Source organism: Polypterus senegalus, chromosome 9 (assembly GCF_016835505.1).
Source record: "Polypterus senegalus isolate Bchr_013 chromosome 9, ASM1683550v1, whole genome shotgun sequence".
In the NCBI taxonomy this organism is placed as follows: Eukaryota; Metazoa; Chordata; class Cladistia; order Polypteriformes; family Polypteridae; genus Polypterus; species Polypterus senegalus.
The window spans coordinates 32,548,704-32,565,798 of record NC_053162.1 but is presented as its reverse complement, the minus strand read 5'-3'; positions in this window follow the sequence as shown (position 1 = coordinate 32,565,798).

The window sequence follows — 17,095 nt, the reverse complement described above, 5'->3', positions numbered from 1 at the left end:
ATTTCAAATACCAGGCCTCAATGTGTATGTGGTGCTGCTCTGAACTACAGGGTCTTGTGGCCATCATTTCCAGATCATGTGTCTGACTGCGATGAGATTAGTCTTCTTGCAATATCCATACCCTAAGTGATAACATTCTCAATGGCTAATTCACTGTATATTCCCCAGTAGCAGAAAACAATTTCAATGCTCAGGCAACACTGGGGCACCAGTGGCACGCTCAGATTACTGCTAGGTATTTTGCCCGCTGGCCCTGAATCTTCTGGGAGTGCAGTCGCACCGATATGTGGGTCTGGTGGGATGAAACGATTCTTTCAGTTCACAAGTTAAGAAACGATTTCAACTGCAGATACTTTTGCTCCTTCCACACAAGCTTGTGAGTGTTTGTGAGTTTAAGTCAGAGTGCAATACTGAAGTGTACCAGTGGGCGGCCCGTCTGCATTTTAAACAGTAACGCGTTACACCAGTAATGGTGCGCTGGACAATAACGTGCAGTGAATCCACTTGACTGGAGCATTCCTAGTTTTCATCCTCTGTGGTGGGTTGGCGCCCTGCCCGGGATTGGTACCTGCCTTGCACCCTGTGTTGGCTGGGATTGGCTCCAGCAGACCCCCGTGACCCTGTGTTCGGATTCAACGGGTTGGAAAATGGATGGATGGATAGCTCTCATCCTCTTTCTCTGTACGTTTATCATTCGTTTGCTCAGAGGTTGATGCACTTGCTGCTTCCTGAGCAGCTCTTCTTTTCTGCACCCTAGCGGCCCGCTGCTTCTCTTCTTCCATTGGCATCTTTTGGCATTAAAAGTGATGAAGTCAGTGTTTGTGTTGCAATTACTTAGTACGTTTTCCTTAATTTTTCACTTAAGCTGGCACTTAAGTCTTCCTGCCTCAAGATATGAAGAGGTAGGGGAGGTGGACAGCGAAGGTGGTAGGGAATGAGAACGGCACCTGTGCACATGAGCCACCCTGCTGGCACCTGCCGAGAGTTGATTTACAGTAAAATAAAAATAAAAGGAGGAATAACCTTGGAGATCAATCATCACCCCGAAAGCGGGTAGTGGACGTCACGTAGTGTATGTGTACCAAATTTCAGGTCAATATGTGAGACGGTTTGCGAGCTACAGGAGATTTAAAATCCTGGACAGACAAACATGACGGCCACGGTGGCGTATTATAGAAGAAGATGGCGTGTCGTCGTCTGAGAGCCCGTTCTGAATGTCAGCCTGTGAGGCTAATCCTTTTTTTTTTTTTTCTTTTTTTTTCTTTTCTACCCACAACCAAGTAACAGCAAATTGGGGGATATCCCACCAAACAACTTCAGCAATGTCGGGTTCTTAGAACAAAGGAGAGCTTTCACTAGTTGTGTGTTTGGCTCAAAGCCCTTCACGTGTGATGCTCAATTTTGTACTCTGGTCCTTGTAACACTTTTTTGTTTTTCCTAAACAGCCCTCCAGACTGACGTTTACTTGATTATATTGATCTCTTTTGTAAGTCGCTTTGGATAAATGTGCCACCTAAGCAAATGAGTTTAATTCTGCAGACGTGATATCAGTTCATGGTGGGGCAATTTGTGACTGTAGGGGGAAAAAAATGAAATGGAGAAAGAGACGTTGATGCTATTATCATATGTGGTAGCGCCGTGTTTACATTAAGAGCGAGTGGGGCACTGCCCTTCATACCCAGCAGATGGTGCAATTGTACCACGATGAAACGAGCAGTAAACCTGCCTTGATAAATGAATGTAATAATAATAATACATTTATATAGTGCATTTCCTATGCTTAATTACTAAACTGTTTATTGCAAACTCCGCTTAGTTGTCGTAATCAACCTTCTTGCAATTTTTGATGAGCTGGTCAATGCTTATTCCAAAAAGAAATTGCGTTTATTTCTTTGTATCTTGTGCCACTAAGATGTTTTCAAGTTCCTCCAGTGGGCCTCTGGACCCTGCAGTGTGTCTGTGTGAGGCCTGAACGTTTCAGTTAAGTCTGGAGCTTGAAGGCTGGAGCCCTTTAAATTGACCAAGTGATCCAATTGTTTTCTTTTGTGACACGATCTAAAGGGTGCCTGCACTTGTGCATCTCGTTATAATAAAGTAATCGTCATTATTGTGACATCGTAGTGTTTTGCCCACTGACCAAAAATGTAAAAAGTTTTGAATGCTTATATGTGCATTTAACATTGACAGTGAGATGTTACCCTTTAACACTGTCCTAATGTGGGTCTACTCCTACTTCTTCTACTTCTTCTTTCAGCTGCTCCCATTAGGGGTCGTCACAGCGGATCATCTTCTTCCATATCTTTCTGTCCTCTGCATCTTGTTCTGTTACACCCATCATCTGCATGTCCTCTCTCACCCCATCCATAAACCTTCTCTTAGGCCTTCCTCTTCCCTGACAGCTCTATCTTTAACATCCTTCTCCCAATATATGCAGCATGTCTCCTCTGCACATGTCCAAACCAACACAATCTCACCTCTCTGACTTTCTCTCCTAACTGTCCATCTTGAGCTGACCCTCTGATGTCCTCATTTCTAATCCTATCCATCCTCGTCACACCCAATGCAAATCTTAGCATCTTTAACTCTGCCACCTCCAGCTCTGTCTCCTGCTTTCTGGTCAGTGCCACCGTCTCCAGTTCATATAACATAGCTGGTCTCACTACCATCCTGTAGACCTTCTCTTTCACTCTTGCTGATATCCGTCTGTCACAAATCACTCCTGACACTCTTCTCTTCCCATTCCACCCTGCCTGCACTCTCTTTTTCACTTCTCTTCCACAATCCCCATTACTCTGTACTGTTGATCCCAAGCATTTAAACTCATCCACCTTCGCCAACTCTACTCCCTGCATCCTCACCATTCCACTGACCTCCCTCTCATTCACACACATGTATTCTGTCTTGGTGGTCCTACTGACCTTCATTCCTCTCCTCTCCAGAGCATATCTCCACCTCTCCAGGGTCTCCTCGACCTGCTTCCTATTATCGCCACAGATCACAATGTCATCAGCAAACATCATAGTCCACGGGAACTCCTGTCTAATCTCATCTGTCAACCTGTCCATCACCATTGCAAATAAGAAAGGGCTCAGAGTAGATCCCTGATGTAATCCCACCTCCAACTTGAATGTATCCGTCACTCCTACCGCAGACCTCGTCACTGTCACACTTCCCTCGTACATATCCTGTACAACTCTTACTACTTCTCTGCCACTCCTGTTCTACTGCATGACAATATTTCTTCCTTTTGTGTGATGTTTTTATGTCATTTATTGGGCTGATACTTTATCGTTATTGTTGCTAGTAGCCTAATATATTGTCAAACGCAGTGCCCCTCCCTCACACAAGGTTTACTGGAGACCAGCTTCTTCCTTGGCCACCATTCAGTGCTGCTATTCCAATAGTCCACGGCTCCACCTCATACCACTCCCTTGATGTCGGAGGCCTTTATTTGACCCAACTTTGTGATCTGAGCTGATCCAAGTCTGGATTCTTCCACAGATCACCGACTTCCATGAGCCAAGGCCTGTGGACCAGATCATAGGAGCCTCCGTATGGCTCGGGTCTTCCTGAAGGCATCTCTCAGCCTGATCTGTATGTCCCACCTCCACATTTTCATGCCAGAAATGCCACTTTTATGAAGTCCACACTTTTTCCAAAATGTTCCATCCTGGTGCTTATCTTGATTTCTGACAGCTGTAAACCCAAGTGGCAGTTAATTCTTACATTGCAAAGCCTCTTCACTGAGTTACATGTCAGCCCCCCACTCTCTCCCCACATCTCCCACCCTTTGTTTTTGAGCAGCTTATCTTAAAGACCTGATTTGAGATCCATGGGCTCTGCAGCCCCCTTGAGTTCAGAATCGGTGTTCAGAGAAGAAACGTTGGCAACAAAAGTCAGTTGCCAGGAAAGGAAACTTTTTAGGTGTGTTAATATGAAAAGCACCTACTGCAATCACCCTGTCAGCATGAAACAACTGGACTGATTTTGTTGAAACTCGACGTTATTATTCTTCAAGGAAATTTGTTGAGAAAGTTCAGTTTCCACTAGAACGTCCAATAGAACGTTTTGAAAATTTCAACTATTAATTTATCGTTTCAAATTTGCCTCGACAGACGTCACACTTCACTTTGTACTCGTACATTTTTATATTTTCCTCAATTATTCGTCCGATCGATAATCCTGATAGCAAAATAGACCCCCAATACAATTTTAGTCACATTCTGGGATAGGGGCTCACACAAGTCGCTAGTAGAGCCGCTCTGGTCTCCTGCTATTTGAGGTAAATTATTGACGTTTTTTAATACAGTTAATCTAGAAATGAATAAAACAGGAAAGGGATTTCGAAAGAGTCACTCAGTAAGCATTAAGTGAACAAATGTCTCTGGTATTTATGTGACACTTAAGTGTACAGTCAAGACAAGTGGCTTTAATTTCTTACCATCCTATACACAGCATTGTAGCATTCAGCGGAACGAAAGAGCGCCCTGCAGGACCACCGCAACTTATCCGCACGTTTTAATGAGTCAACGCTTCTCTGTGTCTGCTCACTCCAAGACACTACTTTGAACCCGACATCGATCAGTGATGGCCAGCTTAAGACACAGTCAACAAAGTAAAAAGGGGAAAAAAGGTGGATCAAAAAAAGAAAACAAACCCAGATCCTTTCTTGTTCCTTCTCATAAGACAAAAAATACAAGAAAATGAAATGTTAATCCAAAGAAAAACGGCGGCCCGTTTGCTTTCTCTGCAGTGAGGACTCTTTGTTCTAACATTTATCCTTACTCACCAGGGGGACGATAAAACCAACACATAACTAAAACTCCAGTCTTTTTAAGTCGTCACGTGGTTTGGATTAGCCAATCTCCGACTTCTGTCCGTCGCGTTTCACCAATCAAGAAGCACGCAACGACTCTGGCTACGCCCAGACCTGAGCTCTGCGCTCCAACTCCAGCGCTCGTCTGCCTTTTTCACACTTAACGCGGGCAAATGTCGATTCCAGTCCTGCTCTTATGCTCGACAGCTATCAGGCAATCTTTTTACCGTGTGCCCTTTATTATGCTGTTTCATTCATAACATTTTGCTGGCCTCGGCAGTTGATTGCTGCACAAGCCATGCAGCACTTTTATGCTCCCCTCCCATTCTCGTGTGTCTCAGACACCTGCGCTCAATGGGTGTCGATGCACCTGCCCCTCACTGTCTCAGACGATACTCTCGTTATGCGTCCCTTCAGCAGCCATCATTTCTTCACATAGGTAATTAAAATTTGAACTACATTTTAATCCCTGAGTGTTCACAAACAACAGGTAACAAAAGCACATCAATTAATGCTCTTTACCTCACTTGAATTGGACTCTGCTGGCCATGAAAGCTACGGGATCATCACACGTTCATTTGGGCTGTGCTACATGATACTGTGAAGTGCTGTTGAAGTATTTAATGTAGTCTACTAACACACATTTAATAGATCAACAGCTGTTATTTATGGACTAGGCTGACCCGCCTTTTAAGTTGACCACTTCTTAAGGCAATTCAATATGTTGATCAATTTGATATTTTATACAAACTCATTAATTTGGTTATATTGCATATGAGCGGTATTACTTTAATACTCGTAGTTTCTGTTTTTTTTGTGATGAAATTTAAACTTTTTTTCTATATTGAGGTCGCCCTTTTGAACCCCCCTGGTATTTACTACGCGGTGAGGCATTTGTACTCCATCAACATTGATTATTTTCAGAGACATAATTTTGTCTATTTTTTCCAGCGCATCGCGCACAAAAGCAAGGGAACGATGGGAGCACCAGAACTCTGCTCACATCATGTCGCTTCGTACCGCAAGCTGCAAGTAGTAAGTCTGTGATAAGCGGAATACCGCTACGCTTTCCACTCACGGGATGGAAGGACAATCCCGACCGCTTTTATATAATAAGAAAGAAGAAGATGATATCGCACAGTCTGGAGTAGAAAATCATCTTTACGTGGAAAAACGAAACTACAAATCCCATCGTGCATTGCGAAATGGACAGGGCGTGTGTGAAACTCCGCGCCTGCGTAGCACTCACGGGACAGAAGGACAATCACGACCGCTTTTATATAGAAGGATATGACTCACTGTTGTAAAAAAATTTCAAACAAAATGTGACAACTGATTCTGTGATGAAGTAAGTGAAAAATGTTAAATGCTTCATCTTTGAAATCAGTTAACTAAAAGCCCATAAAACATACCTGGATTCCCTAACTTTTTTCTCTCTCTCTGCCACCAAGGCAAAATGTGTGAGGTCTCCCAAAACAAGCTAGGAATCTCATCAGAATCTTACCTGGTCTGCCCAACTCACCTGATTTCAGTCAGAACCTTAAGGTTTGGAATATCTTAAAATAAAGCAAAAGCATCGCAAGAACGAGGATAATGGTCAACCCCTGGCATGTGCACAAACCATTTAATCTTTATTAATCAAAGATTTATTAGTTAAACCTTAGAAAATGCAAACAAGTTGATTTAGCCAGTTAGATTACTACAATACACTCCTAAGACTTCTGCTGAGCCATCCATCCATTCATTATCTGCTGATAAATAAGTAAATCGATTAGAATTTGTTCAGAATATAGCTGTAAAAAGAATAAATCAGTCGTGGAGGGCCCCTGGCCACGGTGGAAGGACTGGGAGAGGGAGCATATCCAGATCATTAACCGGAGCACTAGGTGGCAGCCCCCTGGGTTGCAGTGGTGCCTTGGACTCCCGCAGGGCTCCTTGGGAGTTAGAGTGTGATAAAGCCCTGTTGGGGTCTGTGGGCATCGCCACTGGGTGCTGCAGCTGCTGCTGAGCCCTTATGGGCAGCTCTTCTGCCACACCTGGAAGTGCTGCTAGAAGTAAGTCAATAAGCACCTGGAGGACTTCTGGGTGCCTTATAAAAGGAGCCAGCAGCCACTACTCTGGGAGCCAGAGTCGGGTGGGAGAAGACAACGCTCATCAGGAAGAGTGGAGGAGGAAAGAAAGAAGAAGAAGAAGAGTATTGTGTGCTCAACTGTGCTGTGCTTGTGGGAAACGGGGGAAGGCATTTCCCACGAGGGAAAAATAAAAAATAAAAAGAAACGTGTGTGCCTTGAACTTGTGTCATATATTTGTACTAGCCAACCTGCAGCGTAGCATACACCGCATATAATTATTTAATGATGGGTGAACACTTCCTGAAAAACACAGTTGTCCAAATGGGGAGGGTTTGAGGATATGACTGTCAGTGAATGAAAAGATGGAACTCTGGAGAGAGCAACATACAATTGTCCGTGAGTGAAAACAGGTTTTGACAGATGCAGGCATATTTTTTTGAAAGTTTGTCCTTGTGCCTTATTAATAGTCATTGCAAACACCAATCTAACAGGAAATTGTCTGCGTGTAAAAGTAAAAGGCAAATTAGAATCTGATTGAGTCAGGGAAATCTGGGGAATAAGGACAGTTTGTGAGGTAGCAGCTGCGATAGTCTTACACTCCAGCACATTGCGGTGAATGCTGGTAACAGAAAGTCTAGTGCCATTACAGAGACGTTTGCTGGCAGGAGGTTTCTGAGAAGCACGATAACTGAACCAATTTTAATTTTGAGTTTATGCGGAGGCATGCCAGTGGGAGTAAGACTATTAAGAAATTCTTCGGGGAATGAAAGTTGATCTGTGGGATCGTCTGTGACGATGGAGTCAACGCTGGTGAAAGTTACTTTGTCAGTAGGGATAGGTTTCAGTACTTGTTCATTAAGATGTGTAGCGAGTCTTCGTTGGTGACGCTTAATATAGCTCACAGACTGAGTTGTTCCAGAGTGACAGTTGAGAAGTCGATGTCACCATATAATTGCCTCGAGAGTGATGTTGGAAGTATGCAGAAGGTGAGAGTTGGCGGGCGGGGCCTTGTTGCGTGTTCCCCATGACATGGGAGGAGGATTAGAGTGGGCGTTCATGGCTCTTTCGTCCGTAACCCATGGGCGGGGCTCTCTGTCTTGTGTGCGGTGAAAAGTCAACGTGGCTCAGAGTTGCATGTGGACTTTTGCACACACGAAAGTGACTGAGGGTGTGTTTGGTGAGTTGTTGCGTGTGGGCACATGAGCAGGCAGTGCACATGCCTCAAGAGCGATGCTGCACGCAGGAGGACAGTTACAGTGGGCATGCGTGGCTCTGTCGTGCGTATCCCATGACGCGTATGAGGGTTAGAGTTGGCGGGTGGGGCTCTGTCGAGCGTATCCCATGGTCTTAGAGTTGGCGGGCGGGGCTCTCTGTCTTGCTTGCACTCACTGTCTTATACACACTAGAGAACTTTGCCCCCTGCTCGCTTCACTCACCAACCCCTCCCCCCTCGCCAGTGCTATGAGCCTCTGTCTCTCTTCAAAAGATCACGTCTCATCACAGGAAAAAAGTCTCATCTCGTCCCAAGTTTTTTTTTAGAATAGCAAGATGTGTGTGCGTGTGTGTGTGTATGTATATGTATATAGATAGATTTATCCATCCATCCATTATCCAACCCGTTATATCCTAACTGCAGGGTCACGGGGGTCTGCTGGAGCCAATCCCAGCCAACAGAGGGCACAAGGCAGGAAACAAACCCTGGGCAGGGCGCCAGCCCACCGCAGGATAGATTTATTGATTGATTTATTTTTTGACTCGGCACAGGTCCACCACTTTTCTGGAGAACATTCCTCTTGATGGGAGTAAGAACCACACTGAGGCCCAGTCCCTGGTGTGTCTGTACTGGCTGACTCTCCTTTTTATTTTTATGATTTTTTTGTATCTTACATAAATGGTTGAATGCCCAGCACTGCCAGGTCAGTGAACCCCAGAGGTTTTTCTCCTTTCTCCATCTGTATTTTAAGAATCACTTTATTAAAACTTACATTTTTATTGTGTGCGTGTGTGGGTGTGTTTTTTTCCCTCCCACTGACCCATAGTATAATTAGTTTATTTGATTGCTGTTAATTAGTTAGTTAGTTAGTTAGTTATAAGAAAAGTGCCAAGCTCAACAGAGCAAAATGGGGATTGCCTAAAAGGGAATCCAAATCAAAGTCCAACTTGCAGTCCAGTAATTGCAATCCATAATCTAAATCAAAAATAATTAAAATAATGGATAATCCTACCCTAAAGACAGCAATTCTTACAGAAGCTGCTGAAATGAATGATTCCTAGTTCTGAGCCTTCTCCACCAATTTAAGTAACCAGTGGTTAATAATAATAATAAGTTTAATTTATGTAGCGCCTTTCATACATTCAAGGACACTTTACAATTCAATGAACACATTAACAAGATAGTAGAAATTACGTATATTGAAAAGATGTGTTTTTAACAGAAGTTTGAAATGAATAATTGATTTTTCCTCGCAAAGGCTGACAGGAAGAGCATTCCAAATTTTAGGGGCTATCACACTGAAAGCTCTGCCACCCATAGTTACTAACCTGTATTTAGGGTCAGATGATCGTAATGCACGGGCAGGACTGTAAGGAAGCAGCAGCTCCGACAGATAATGAGGGGCTAAACCATGAAGGGCTTTAAAGGTGAGAAGAATAATTTTATGTTTGATTCTTGAAGAAACTGGTAACCAATGTAAATCATAGAGGACAGGAGTGATGTGAGCAGATTTTTTAGTGTGTCTAAGTAAATGAGCAGCAGAATTCAGAACATATTGTAATCTATTGATATATTTAGTCGGCAGGCCATAAAACAAAGCACTGCAATAGTCCAGACGGGTTGTGATGAAAGCGTGAATGAGTGACTCAGTAGCTTTCACACTGAGGAAAGAATGCAGATGAGCAATGTTACAAAGATGAAAAAAAGCTGTCTGTACTATTGAGCTGATGTGTGGTTGAAAAGGAAGAAGCTGATCAAAGATGACACCCAAATTACGGTCTGATGCTGAGGGTTCAACGAGGATCCCATCAACGTTAATTTTTAGCCCATGAAGGGTAGAGAGGACAGATTTGGTACCAACTAATAAGATTTTCTGTTTTATCAGGATTGAGTTGTAAAAAATTATCTGTCATCCAATGATTGATTTCCCGAATGCAGTCAGTCAGTGCAACAGCTGAAGATGTTGCAGTTGCATCAACACTTACATAAAGTTGTGTGTCATCGGCATAGCAATGGAAGCTCAGACCATGCCGACGAATAATCTCACCTAATGGGAGCATATAGATGTTATAGAGGATTGGACCGAGAACTGACCCTTGAGGGATACCTTGTGTGAGTGAAGTAGTGGCAGATTTGAATTCCCGAATGAAGACGTAATACTGGCGATCACTGAGGTATGATGTGAACCAAGAAAGAGCAGCGCCAGAGATACCAATAGCTGAAAGTCGGGACAGTAAAATGTTATGGTTAACTCCATCAAACGCTGCACTTAAGTCAAGGAGATCTAGAATAGCGGCCATCCCAGAATCTGCGGTTATAAGCAAGTCACCTTAAGTAAAGCAGTTTCAGTGCTATGCAGGGCTCTGAATCCAGATTGAAAAAGGCTCAAGCAGGTCATGTAAGTTTAAATAATCATTGAGTTGAGCAGCAACAACCTTTTCTAAGATCATAACTGGAAGATTAGAAATTGGGCGATAAAATTTTTGTTGTTGTAACGGATCTGAGCCAGGGGTTATAGCAGCAGTTTTTAAATCACTTGGAACAACACGGGAGTGGAAACTACAGTGGATAAAGTGAGACATGGGAGCAGAAAGTTTGTCAGTGCAAGCCTTGATCAGTAAAGTAGGTGCAGGATCTAGGTGGCAGGTAGATTGATTTAATTTACAACATCAACAACATTTATTTATATAGCACATTTTCATACAAACAGTAGCTCAAAGTGCTTTACATATTAAAGAATTGAAAAATGAAAGACACAATTTATAAAATAAAATAAATCAACATTAATTAACATCAAATAAGTGTAAGGTTCAATGGCCAGGTGGGACAGAAAAAACAAAAAAACTCCAGACGGCTGGAGAAAAAAATAAAATCTGTAGGGATTCCAGACCATGAGACCGCCCAGTCCCCTCTGGGCATTCTACCTAACATAAATGAAACAGTCCTCTTTGGATTTAAAATTTAGATCTTACTTCAGCAATATAAGTCGGTGTAGTGGGGTTAAATTTAGATAAATAAACTGTAGATTTAGAAGTATAATCAGTCCACAGAGATGAGGAATGGTTAATAAAGAAACTTTGATATATGGTCAGAATTTTTGACTGAAAATAGTTCAAAAACAGATTGCAGTGCTCAACAGAGAAATAAGGATTTTTAACAGCAGGTTGACAAAGTCTGTTAACTGAATTAAAAAAGAGATTAGGGCGACAAGTACCAAAGTCAACAAGAGAGGAATAGTACTCTGAATGTGTAGACGATAAGGCACATCTCTATTCTTTCAGGTGTTCGGTGTGAGCCAGGGTGTGAACAGCCAGACCAGTCTTCTTCCAGAGCCTTTGCAGTTTGCTTCATGGTAGGCAATTCTGCTGTAAACCATGGAGATGTCCGGGTAGCAGGAACAATCAAGGATTTATTAGGTGCATAATAATCCAAAATTTGTGACAATGTGGAATTATATAGAGATAAAATCTGCACCGGGCAAGACAACCCAGACTCATTATGGAGACAGGAAGCACCAACAGACATAGAGAAGGATAAGTGATCAATGTTCTTGATAATACGGAAGGTTATTTTAGATTTTAGACTTATTTTAGGGAGGGGATAATTGAAAATAGATGGTTGGGTCCAGCAGTGGTAATGTCAGGGAGGCACCCATAATGGAACAGAACCTCATTTATAGTAACAGACCACTATTATTATATCACATACTGAACCAAAAGAAATAATAATTAAAAATGAACAAAAACAGCAATAAAGCAAAACACACATGATGTCAACCTTGTCAGATGGTCCAGCATCTCCTTACTAATCCCCACTCTTTTGTGCTGTTACTGGAAACTTTAATAAAAGTTTATTGGGGGAAACTGTTGAATTTCAATTACAATATGAAACAAATGCCACCCCCTTTGTTAATGAGAAATCAGATTCCACGTAAATAGAAGAGCACTGCTCGTTTTGTAGCTTCACGGGGATGTGCCTGGGAAAATATCTTTGCAAATGTCCTCTCCCTTGAGTCATCATGGCGTTATTAATTTTTCTCTAGAAATGTTTACATTTATAAAGATGGTTGAATCTCCAACTAAAAGAAAAGCGTTGTAATTGGAAAGTAAATCCGTCAATTGATTTTTTCAAACCTGCTAAGCCAGTTTCGTGGTCATGGGAGGTTGCGGGTAGAAGGTGCCCACCAGCCAGACTCTCAAAGTGACACAGAGCCATTTTAGATATGTTAGGATGATTAACATACATGTCTCTGGGATGTGAGAGGTAAACCAGTCCATGCCAGCATGGGGAGACGTGCAGGCACCAGGCTGAGATTTGAACCCTGACTTTGCAGCAGTAACCACGGCATGGATGTGCTGTCCCAGGAGTTTACAGCTTCAATTGGTAGGTGCACATCTTAGCTAGAAGCTGACGCATAAGGCACAGTCGAGCCCCATCAACTGATTCACAAGCACCACCTGACCGTTCCAGTAGAGGTGTTTTAGGCGACAAAACCTACTGAACAAAATTAATTTAAAAACTGCAAACGTCTCAAATGATGTCAAATCAATGGATTTGCTTAAGTCGTGTGATGAGTCAGCTCCCTATGTGTGGCTGCACTCCATATGTCACAGCATGAGGAGAGTAGACATGTCATCAACTATGGAGGAATATTTCGGACAAAATTAAAAAAATAAATAAATGCACAAATAAGTAAAAGTACTGTGAAATGTGAACATAAATAAATAAATGTGTCAGGAAATATGGTTTTTGGTGCTTATTTATTTGTTTATTTATTTAATTTTGTCCGTAACATTCCTGCAAACCATCATGAAATACGACTTGAAATAAAACTGTCACTTTCACTCGTCAAAGTTGAGAGGGTGGGCTCTAACACGCCCTCTAGTTACTGATTGGTGAAACGATAGCACACGAATTAATTAGAAAAATGCTTACTACTGCCGATGAAATGGATGCTGCCGAAGATACTACGTATTTCAGAGGGAGAGTTGATGATTTTTCGGAAGAAATTACAATGTTGGCGGCCCTTTTAGACTCCGATATAGATGAAACTATTTTTGAAATTATCGAAGAACAGGCGGAACGGCCTCGACGACACTCCAGTTCAGGTGACTCAGTCCCCTGCTCTGGACGCCCATCCTTTGACATTCCACCCGAGTCAACAGAAGACCTTCTGCTATGTGGTTTAAAAGTACGACCGATTACAGATCTATATGGTGTATCGGAGAAGACGATCACAAGGCGAATGAGCCAGTTTGATATACGGTAAGCTGTAATGGCTGCATTAGTTTAGGTACTTTGACATGAAATTCCCAAAGCAGCGCCAACTAATATTTTGAACTGAGTATTTGACCCTTGTTTTACGAGTATAAAGTCAGGTGCGTATTCGCAGCTACTTTTTCAAACAACTCTACAGCTCTGATCTACTTCTTTTCTTATACTAGTTGACAAAGACATGTGAATGCAGCAAAAACGACAGTAAATAACAAGGCCACAGCCATGAAAAAGTCTCACAAAAGGGCAGTGATTGCAGTAAAAACACTTAACAAAATGGCACCATCATCATAATAAAATTATCAAACAAGGGGGAATAAACACAAAAACTCCATCATCTGCAATGATTGCCAGACATCCAGTATTACTGGCAGAGCCTGTGTTTGTGAGTCCTCTTAGGTTAGTTCAACTGTCTGATGATTCTGCTCCACACCACGTCTACCTGTATTTACTGAAAAAATTTGGACGTGACAATCAGTAGGCTTTGTGAAAAAAGTTACACAAACTATTTTATAACATTTCAGTAATTATTTACTGCTCTGATTTTGATCTCTCTGATCATAAAATAGGTCATTACGAGAGGAATTCCTAATTAATTGCAGAATTACGGTATCTGAGGGTTCCTCTACAGCAGGGGTTCTCAAAGTCGGTCCTGGGGGCCCACTGTGGCTTCAGGTTTTTGCTTCAACCAGATTCATAATCAGTGACAACAACAACTGATAACACGGATCAAATTTAAATAGCTGGGTTTTTTTTCTCATCTCTTATTCTACATTAGGGTGGCACGGTGGTGCAGTGGGTAGTGCTGCTGCCTCACAGTAAAGAGTCTCGGGTTTGCTTCACGGGTCCTCCTGGAGTTTGCATGTTCTCCCCGTGTCTGTGTGGGTTTCCTCTGGGAGCTCTGGTTTTCTCCCACAGTCCAAAGACATGCAGGTTAGGTGCATTGGCGATTCTAATTTGTCCCTAGTGTGGGTGTGTGTGTATGTGTGCCCTGCAGTGGGCTGGCGCCTTGCCTGGGATTGGTTCCTGCCTTGCGCCCTGTGTTGGCTGGGATTGGCTCCAGCAGGTACCCCTGTGACCCTGTGTTTGGATTCAGTGGGTTGGAAAATAGATGGATGGATTATTCTACATTAAGAAAGCACTGAGGCATGATTTTTACATTTATAAGACATTTAGAAACATTTCTGCTTTTGCTATAGATTTAAATGCTTAACTCACTTTTGTTGCTTTCATTGTATTTAACCTTTCTCTGTGTAGTTTGCTCCCTTCATTTTATCTTAATAATGACAATTAAAAAATGAACAGAGCAGACACCCAAACAACACTGAATCGGGAAAGGCTGCAACTACTTCAGCATCAGACTCACTAATTACAAAACAATTGATTAATTAAACAGTTAGGACACCCAGAAAAATAAAATGAACATGAAGTGTTAAAAAGAAAAAAAAAACATTATTCCCATTGTAATAGAGTGGACGCTTGGTGGAACTGATGCTCACCTTCTCCCAACAGACAGACTTCTTCTTTGTATTGTGCCCCAAAGCACCTTCACCAAAATAAACAGCAATAAATCAGCACAACTAATCACTAAATTCTCCTCCACACCTCCCAGTTGGCTCTGTCTCACTTCCTCCCAGCTCCGGCACGCTTGCTGGGTTCCCAGCAGTCCTTTATATAGTCCTTGACCCAGAAGTGCTTCTGTTCTTCTGTCCTGTGACTTGCCAGCACTTCCAGGTCAGTTGGAGAATCCCAACTCTTTAATCAGCCCGGAAGTACCGTGTGGCTTCCGACCTCATGACTTCCAAGCACTTCCGGGCTGCAAGGGAAGCATGACTCCACAGGTCCTTTCACAGTCCCCCCTGGCGGCACCCAACAGGGCTGAGAAACTGGACTCCAAGTCCCAGGATGCCCTGCGGGAATCCAAGGCACTGCTACACTACAGGGGAGCTGCCACCTAACGTTTTGGGGGAGGCAGTCCCCTGATAAAGCTGCCTTCCCCCATCCTTCCATCACAGGGGCGTCCCAACCAGGCTGAGCTGCCGGCTGTCCACCACACCATATAACATTTTTACCAAACTTGGTTTTCTAATTTCTATATTGTTCCCAAAACACAGAATCTGGGCAATAGCAATTCACTTAATTAGCCCAGGATTCCAATTAATAATAGAAGCTGGATGGAACAAAAACCTGCGGCCACAGGGGGTCCCCCAGGACTGACATTGAGAACCCCTACTCTAGAATGCATCTTCGTCTTACACGATTTGGCTCAAAAATTATTTTTCTGTTCAGCTGTTTTAGCTGTAAACCATCCTCAAGAAACTATGACACACACAGACAGACACACACCTATCATCAAGATATCAATGTTTTCAGTATCGGGGATGCTAAAATGTCGAGATCCGTTGAAGACCAGAGATCAATATTTTTGGCGAATCTAAAGCTTTCGCTCCTCCTCCATAGATGATAGATTATAGTGCGGGAGGACACAAAGCAAAAACTGAGTCAGTAAAGAATTTAGGAGGAAGAACCTGAAGATACCTGGAACTAGAAGGCATCAGAGGTAACCTACAAAGCTGGATCTCACGTTGGTTAACTGGCAGGAGACAAAGAGTACAGATAGAGGAGATTGGGGTGAAGAGATCACTTCACTTACTTTTTCAGATTTTTTTTTTTTGGTGCCACAATTTCCGGTGCAGTTAGTAAATTATCAGTGGAATGGCAGACACCGAGGAGGCAGCGTTTTAAGACAACGTGGAAAAGCTTCAGAACTGAGCAAACACTCTGAAAATGCAACGTAATGGAGAACAGTGCTACATGTGGACAACAGGAATGTGAAATTACAAATACAAGATGGAAGACACTGTCCTACAGGAAGCAACCACTGGAAAGGGTTTACCGGTTTATGTTGACAAAACATTTTCATCATCTGAAGAAACAATTAATAAGGCAACTAAAATACTGTTGAAGATAAATGTGGGGGCGTTATGGCAGAGTTTATAACACACTAGTGAGACCACATCTGGAGTACTGTGCGCAGTTCAGGCCACCACCGTACATGAAAGACAAAGCAGCATTTGAGGCTGTGAAGAGAAAAAACAACCAGGTGTATCCGAGAATTTAAGGACATCTCGTACTGTGACAGAATTACATCTGTTTTGTTTCAAGGAGTAGGAGACTGCATGGGGACCAGAAGAACTTTTTCAGCTTAACGGTGAATCACATACTCGAGTATGTCAATGGAAACTCAGGGGACTTGCATTGAAAACTGAAGCCAGGAAACTCTTCTTTTACACAAAGAGATGTGGGACTCTGGACTTGTAACTGAAGAAGAAACCTTGACAACTTTTAACAAGAAACTGGATGAAATATTAGCTAAAGAAGGACGCTTGATGGACTGAATGGTCTCCTCTTGTTTGTCCAATTTCTTATGCTCTTCTAACATGTAGTCACAAAAACTGAGCAAAGCCTGTCGTCAAAGCCACTAACGCTAAAACAAAAATCAAAGTTCCTTTTCTAAGGCCACAGAGAAAATGACACATCATTGTTATTACTTCCAAATCTCATGTGATCTGGGACCTTTGTATGTGTGCACCGATATGACGTCACCCATCATGCATTCCCGGTGAATCATGGGATACATTACCATGGAAACAGACCTCAAAGCCCCAAAATGACATTGAAAATAATGTTAAATAATAAACACCATTTAAAAGAAGCCTT